General features: G+C 46.4%; 1 long non-coding RNA gene across 1 annotated transcript in view; it reads left to right on the top strand.

The window, feature by feature from the left end:
- The first annotated feature begins 3385 nt into the window (after positions 1-3385).
- Positions 3386-5933, top strand: part of LOC119291159 — a 10265-nt gene continuing 7717 nt past the window's right edge. Inside the window, exons 1-2 of the long non-coding RNA XR_005142233.1 lie at positions 3386-4476; positions 5054-5153. This is a non-coding gene — a long non-coding RNA (uncharacterized LOC119291159). The remainder of the gene's footprint in view (positions 4477-5053; positions 5154-5933) is intronic.

Genomic DNA, 5933 nt, shown 5'->3' with positions numbered 1-5933 from the left:
CGTCTCGTCCCGGCGACGCTTAGCGAAGCGCTATCGGTGCTCCACCACCACCATCACCACGACGCCATCGTGTTGGTTGTGACCCCATCTACTTATATTCTCCCGCTTGCTGGATCAAGAAGGAGGAGACGTCATTGAGCCGCATGTGTGCTAAACTCGGAGGTGCCGTCCGTTCGGCACTAAATCGGGTGGATCGTGCTCGGATCGCAAAGAAAGTTCGACTACACCAACCGTGTTGTGAAACGCTTCCGCTTTCGGTCTACGAGGGTACGTAGACACACTCTTCCCCTCTCCTTGCTATGCATCTCCTAGATAGATCTTGCATGAGTGTAGGAATTTTTTTAAAATTGCATGCTACGTTCCCCAACAAAAAATATTGTCGCATTTCAGGCAGGTTGGGGTATATAAGCTTCTCACAAACCAGAGCTTCTCACAACAAGCCTCATGGTTACGGTAGGGAACATTTCACCTTTTTGGACGAAATGATATCCGTTGCCTCTTCTTGATTTCAATTTTTTTCTTGTGTCAACATAAAACAACACGAGTGTTGTGTTAATTTTAGGAATTTTTCGGGGCTCGTTTGGACATTTTATACATTAATTGAGTTTTCTATGCATTCAATCGAGTGAACCGTAATGTCGTATATCACGCACACCTTGATTTGGCTGACCGTTTCTTTTGTGTTGCCTAATCACAAACAGTTCATCCTAGTGAATTGTATGTTGTATATCACACACATCTTCATCTGGCAGTCCGTTTCTTTTGTTGCTTCTCATCGCAAACAGTTAATTGCACTGAACCGTATGCCCTGCGTCGCACACAGAACTAAAATCTGAACCATGTTTAATGCATCCGTCATCGCAAACGTTTTGCATCTTTTTTGACAGTTTTTTACACCACCGTCTGTGATTAATGCATCGCACACAGTTTCGTCAAAGGGTCTCTGATCGTAGTGTCACGTTAGCAGCATCCTGTAGTAGTGTATGATGAGATGACATGCTTGCATGTTGAGATAAATAAATTACTCGGGATAACATCCTTAGGTATATAGGATGTGAGCTATATACTAATACCCATTCAGAAATAGTTGGATCACCATCTACGGTGCCGTCAACAGCAATAAGCTAGCAACACCACACCCTTGAGATCTTCCAGAATCTTTGCGTTTGGACGGACGAGTGTGGGACGGTGGCGCCGTTGGGCGCCGTGGTGGCGTTGGCGGATGGACGGACTGGCAAGGATGATACAGATCTCTCTCCTGAAGATGGGTCAATGGTTCGATGATGATGGTGCTGTCTAAAACATGTGCATGTGATGTGCGCTTTAGGTATGTTGTACCGGCTGTGGTTTTCAATATATTACGTGGATGGATCGGCGACAGCACCGTTTTTACATATGAAGAGTGAGAGCACTCCACATTATCGAGTTTTGTAGGTGCGAGCGGTGGCTTCGGGTGGCTTGATGTATATTCTTGTTAGACCTATGTTGAATAATAAATAAAGATGATCGTATGAATCGATTGATGCAGAGGCCGGGGGTCTTAACCTCCTTTCCCAAAAAAAAACACCACTCCCTCAACAAAAACGGACACATGCGCAAAAGTAAGAATGAAGAACATATCTCCTTCAACGACCATGGGGCGTATATATTCCCTGCCACCTCGGAGAAATAATGAAACACCACAATAACTCATGGAGTCTAAAAAAACCGTCAATGTTGGGCCTAGTTTTCTCATTTTTGCAGGAAAATTTTGGGTCTAGTTCTCAAGGTATTTTCTGAAATAAATCTAAAAATATTCAAATAAGAATATTGAAAAGAAGTTTTTTCGCGGGAAATATTGAAAACAAGTTTTTATTGCGGGAACTATGGAAAACAACTTGATGAGCTGGACTATCTTTGAATAAACAATGTCAAATGCCCCCCCCCCCACTTCATTCAAAAAATAACGAATGTGGAATGTGAAGATTACATAGTAAAATGTACTGTTACCTTATGTTTGCCTATGCTCCTTTTGTCTTCATTGTCTTTTTAAGGGTAGAAACAGATTATAAATCACTTTAGCACGGCGAAACAAACTTCTGAAAATGCAATATGGAGTATATCTATGCACTCTTTTTAATTATTAATCATTTTCATTATTCTAAAAATGTCTTCCTATCCGCCGTACGGGCAGTTGCCTGCTGCGGCCGCCTCCTCATGCTTTTCCCACCCTTCCTCCCGGACCTCCGGCTGCCTCAATTTCGATGTCCTTCCAACGGCATTGGCTCGGCCCGACCATGTTAACCTCCTATTGGGCTGGTTCTAGTGGTGCTATTGATAGTGGATCCGGGCTTCCCCTGCCTAGATCTTACCAGTGGTGGTTCCTAGCATTGATGGAGGTCGCTCGTGGTGATGTACCCTGCGGCACCCGATATCACCTTCTTGGGTGACATGTGCGACCATCTTTGGAGTTTCGTCTTGCAATGGTTTTCCATATCTCCACTTCCTAATCCGACAACCTTTTGGGGTGTTCCGTGGTAGGCCGGGCTCGTCTTGCCGATGTTGGTTATGGTGACACTTGTGGGTGCCATCTCCTTCATGGAGTCGACTCCATGGCCTTCTCTCCGTGCCCCTTTTCAAGTACTGGAGGAAACTCTAGGTCCAATTCGCCGAATTGGACGGCGGCGGCGTCTTGACATTGTCCCCTTCATGAAGGCACTGCCTTGACTGCTCGCGGTGTGGTTGATGTTGGATTTGGAGACTTTGGAAGCTACATTGGTTTTGGGCCGCTTTTTATGGCGTGGGCATCTGGGGCACAATGCACTACATATTCCTCCATGGCTTCTTCCTCCGGTCCGGACAACCCACTTGCCGATCCTCTAGGCGCTTGAGGTGGGAGGTACGTCGATCTGGCCAGTCCTGGGGTGGTCGTAGGACGAAGGTTCCAAGCATTGGCTATGACGCGGTCTAGATGCCCTGTATCTCGTCTCTTTGCCTTCCCGGCTGGAGTTAGAGCTTTACGTATTCACGCAAAAATAACATTATTCTGGCGTCGTTTGATCATTCATCCACGGCTCAGATCGGTTTAACGTATCTCATCGTGTCGTCTAAATTTGACGACTTGTCCACTCCAGCATCAGTCTTGACTAGGTCGTACCGCCGCCCCTCGTTCCCCGCATCGCCGTTTCAAAGACGGGGGATTGGATGATTTGCCCCACTTTACAAGGGGTTGGATGATTTGCCTTTTGATTGTCTTAATGACAGTGACCCCGGGCCCCACCTGGTAGCCTTTCGGGAGGGCAAATTATCCAATGGAGAAGTAAAGTGGGGCAAAAGATCCAATTTCTCTTTCAAAGACAAACTCTGCACGGTTTAGCCTAGATGGACAGCCGCCGCCGCCCCTCGTTCCCCACATCGGCGGGGCCGGCGCCGCCGCTGGAGGACGAAAATCTTCTCCTAGAGATCCTGCTCCGCCTCCCCCCCATTACCATCCTCGCTCCCCTGAGCTTCCCTCGTCTGCAAGCTTTGGCGCGGCCTCGTCTCCGACCCCAAATTTCTTCGTCACTTCCGCGCCCACCAATGCAAACCCCCGCTCCTAGGCTTTTTCGTCAGAGGCATCGACGGGCCCTCATTCACGCCCACGCTGGACACGCCCGACCGCATCCCCGCGGCGCGGTTCTCGCTACCGCAGAGCCGCGGGGAGAGCTGGGCCTTCGTCGGCTGCCGCCACGGCCTCGCCCTCCTCATCAACCATACGCGTCTCATGCCGTCGTTTGGGACCCCATCACCGGCCACCGGCGCTGCGTGGCCTTTCCACCGGGCATCCACACCTACCATTGGGTCCGAAGCGCGGCGCTGCTCTGCCCTTCCGGCACAGACCACGTGCACGGCCACGACTGGGCTCGCGCCCTTTCAAGCTGGTCTTGGTGGGCGTCGGCATGAATGCTGAACCCTCTGCATTTGCTTGCATCTACGATTCAGAATCCGGTGAATGGGGAAATATCATCTGAGCAGGTACTGCACAGCATGTTACTTATGCAATGCGTGCCAGCAGCGTCCTGGTTGGGAATGCACTTCATTGGTTGCTTATTGGGGATGGAATTCTCAAATTTGATTTCGAGATGCAGCGCTTAGTGGTGATCGAGAGACCATCAGTAGTCTCGTGTATCCGCTTTCAGATATTGCGGACACATGAAAGTAGGCTTGGCTTTGCCATGTGGACAGAAGTGGGCATGGAAATATGGGAGAGAAAGAGCAATTCAGATGGTGTCCTCAGATGGGCGCTTCAGCAGATCATCCAACTTGACAAGCTCCTTCCACTAGGACCATCGAGATGTAGAGGTTATATAGCGGGGTTTGATGAGGACACCAATGTGATATTTCTGTCAATGTATACTGGCCGTTCCTTCATGATCCAACTCGAGTCGATGCAACTCAGAAGTATTTCTGGAACACATCACGACCACTTTTATCCCTACACAAATTTCTTTACTGCAGGTAATGCCCCGTCTGTACATCGCATAAGTAACATAGTAATTCACTTACTCTTTTGAGAATCAATCCAGTCGCTTTTGGTATGTGTCTGTAACATTGTTCGTGTCTTTTAAGGATTGTCTGCCCGTGCTTTGCTATGAATCAAAATAAATAAGCAATCACATTGGGCTATTATCATCATCCCACTCATTAGAGTTCCATCTAGTACAGCGCAACGCATTAACGTCCGCGTTCGGACTACACACCATGCCCTTGGGTTCGCAATCATATCTAGTTGTGCTTCTTTGTGGAATGTGTCATAGTCTGTGCTAGGGATATTCATAAGGCGGTTTCAGTTAGCTTGTTAAAGGAAGAGCTTCATTGTGTCTCCGTTAACTAGTTCTTTTTAGAGATTTTTAGCAATGCTGGGTAGCGTGGTTAGAAACATGGATAAACCACCACCAACTCCCGTTTATACTTCCCCTATTCCAGTTTTTGGGGTGCATCTCCAAACTCACGGCTATACAAGTGTATAGTGGTGGACTGATCTAAATTTTCCTTCAGATTTTAATTGATGTATTGGATTGTTTTTGCTTTGTAGGCAGAGGGATTGGTGATGGAAATGATGGGGTTAAAATTTTGTACAATACATGAGACGATCTTCCTGAAGGATCTGCTGATGTGCTGTGTCGACTGAAAAGGTTATCATCTTCCACTTTTTTTTTTAAAAAAAAGGAGGATTACCCAGGGCCTCTGCATCAAGTGATGCACACATCCATTTTATTTAAACGAATAGAGTACCAAAGTATGAATCTCATCTCATTTACATATACAAAATCAAAGCAGTAAACAAATAGCCACAACTGGCAAAAAATAGGACACAATGCCTAAACACCTATCCTATTAGTGGACCGCCATACAAACCGGTTGTATGTAGCACATGCTACTGTACAGTTCCAAATAGTCGAAAGTAATGCAGCAATTCCCACGCTAATTCGTGCCGCCATATTAGGCTCAACCCCACCTAACCAGTTACCGAACAGATTGGATATGTTAGTAGGTGGAGATACGTTAAAGACCACATGTATTTTTCGCCATAATAACCTGGTTAGTGGGCATGTGAGAAAAAGATATTGAATCATTTCCTTGTGATCTATAAGGTTTACTCCCCCCACCTACATTTCGCCAAATTGTCCTTAGTCAAAATCACTCCTTTGTGCACAAACCACATAAAAAATTTGATTTTTTAAGGCAACTTTATTTTCCATATATGAATGGATCGTGGGATTGGTTCAATATTAATCAAATCCACATACATAGATTTGACTGAGAACATCTACATCTGACTCATTAGACACGTTGACCTCCATCAACCTACGTACTAAATGCAGCCAGCTATCCCATTGTTCCCCAACTAGTGCCTGATTAAATTGAATGTTTAGGGGAACTGAACCTAGTATTACACACAAAAGCGTCTTTAC

Source organism: Triticum dicoccoides, chromosome 4B (assembly GCF_002162155.2).
Source record: "Triticum dicoccoides isolate Atlit2015 ecotype Zavitan chromosome 4B, WEW_v2.0, whole genome shotgun sequence".
Taxonomy (NCBI): domain Eukaryota; kingdom Viridiplantae; phylum Streptophyta; class Magnoliopsida; order Poales; family Poaceae; genus Triticum; species Triticum dicoccoides.
This window is presented reverse-complemented; position numbering and strand designations above follow the sequence as displayed.